Source organism: Aptenodytes forsteri, unplaced genomic scaffold, assembly GCF_000699145.1.
Source record: "Aptenodytes forsteri isolate BGI_AS27 unplaced genomic scaffold, ASM69914v1 Scaffold172, whole genome shotgun sequence".
In the NCBI taxonomy this organism is placed as follows: Eukaryota; Metazoa; Chordata; class Aves; order Sphenisciformes; family Spheniscidae; genus Aptenodytes; species Aptenodytes forsteri.
In genome coordinates, this window is record NW_008795018.1 from 7,145,317 (window position 1) to 7,147,711 (window position 2,395).

Consider the following 2,395-nt stretch of genomic DNA (forward strand, 5'->3'; position numbering starts at 1 on the left):
AGGGAGGAAGAGAGACTTTCTTCGTATTGCCGGAGTTGACTAGCCAATTCATCCACTGTTTGTTCCTCTCCATCTTTCCAGGTCATCACTGCCAATGAATTGGCGTATGATGATGGTGAGCTCCTTATAAACTTCCGCCACATGGGTCGTGTGCACTTGACTTCATCTGGATCTTTGGATAGTTGTTCATTGTTCAGGTCACCATAAATCACCTCCAGCACAGCTAATTCTCTCAGGAACTGGATACCCTTCTCCATGGTGGTCCACTTGCCTGGGCAACATATGACATCTTCCTTGAAGGGATACCTTTCCTTCACGCCTGAGAAGAGTCTCATCCTAAATCCAAAGCACAGCACTGTACCAGGTACTAGGAAGGAAATTAACTCTATCCTTGCCGAAACCAGGAGAGATCCCTACTGTAATACTTTATGAATTTATTTAAGCTTGTTTTCTGGTGGAATCAGTTAAAATCTTTGAGAGGTACGTATTTAGAGACAGTAAAATGTCAGTTGTTTATAATTCTGCAGGTGGAAGGAAATGTTTTAACTTTCATGAAAATCCATTATAAACTCTGTTTCATGCAGTATTTATGTTTTACTTTTCTTTATATCCTAAAATTTGGTGGTGGGGGAAATGTGTCAGTAATATAAACAATTCTGAATTTATTCAAACAATACCAGTATTTATTTTCTCTATGTAACTATAGAGAATGCAAATCCATATAAACAGCTATATTGGTTGCTCAGCTCTACTGGTTAGGCTTCATAAGCCTCTCAGTCTGGTTGTGATTGATTTTCCTCCATGGGTCACTAAGAGGGAAGCAAGTAAACCAATGTCATGGGTTAGTGATAAGGCTTTGTATGGCAAACTATGGAAAGGTTGTTGCCGTGTCCTTCTTTTATCAGTTTATTTTGTTGTAGAAACTAAGTAGATATTTAGATTTTATTTTATCTTCATCCCTTGGTAGAGGTTCAAGCTAAAAGGTGATGAGAGCTCAGTGATTATGTTGTCATCTCTTTGGAACTGTCAAGCTTTTTGTTGGAATGGAAAAAAAAGGCAACATTTTTTTATTAGAAAACTTAGTCCAAGAGCAGCAATGGCTCTAACAGACATAGCATTGAGGATTTTAGGATACATACTGTCAATAGAATAATTTAATGCTCCCACCAAGTTATCAGTGTATTTTTCAAATCCTGTTGGTGCCATTTCATTTGTGTCTCAGTTAAATTTGAGCCAACTGAATTTCATCTATATGCTTATCACTCTTGTGCAAAGTGACATCTGAGTAAAAGTACTGTACATATCTCTTGAGAAGAAAACAGAGCAGGGTGTCTTCAGTATATATTATAGCTCTCCTGTTTCATGACTTCTCCCAATAATCTGGGAGGAAGACAGAATGATCAATCTTTGTGGTCTCTGAATGCTGTTTGAATAATAATACATTAGTTTCTACCTCTTCCATAACATCAGAAGGAAGATAAGAAAACAAACAAACAAATGTGTACATACCTTTTGAAGTTCACATGATGGTGGCAGGGAACATGAAAACTTAAAAACACTATTACGAAAGTTCACTATTATTGTTGTATTGTTATAATGATATAATGAAAATAACAATTTATAATACACATACTAGAGTACTTTGTGACCATAAAAAACTATTTATAGCTTCTGGCATGGACATTTTACATGGACTGCAGTCTTTCTAATTAAGTTTTAACAATAATTATGGCAAAAATAACTAAAAGATCCAAAATAATATGATATTTTTATGAGTGATAAATATAAGCTGATTCCTCATTACTTTTGTACAAACAGCAGTCCAGATCCTCTACAGTTTATATCAACATAGTTTTACAAGATTGCATCAATTTAAAAAAGGTAAAGATCTGAACCAGCAACTTGCTTGGTAGTAAACTTTCCTGTCTTGCTTAACAGTAAACCACTAGTGTGTCTTTGGATATAGATTTAAGCTGAAAATCTGGGTCCTTTGAAATTGCCACAAAGCTCCCACAAATTCCTATGGAGCCAAGATGTCATTCACGGTCTTAAAATTTTGTATCCTTTAATTTAGAGGAAAGATGTAAAACTTCTATAACTTGCAAACCTTTTTTTGCCTTGTGAGGCTCAACATTGCTATCAGAAAAATGACATAATTCCACACACATTATTATCAACTATTACCTTAGAGAATAAGGTAATAAATAAATATTTTTTTATTTAATAAAAAATAAAATAAATTGAAATACAAAAATCTGATATTTGACACAAATCATTAGCTCAATTAGATCAGTAGGTCTGTACCTTAGCCCAAAGATATAAGGGTTTGCATCTCTATACTTGGAGAAGTTAAGCAAACATCGATATTTTCTAAAGAAGAAATGTTTCCTAGAAA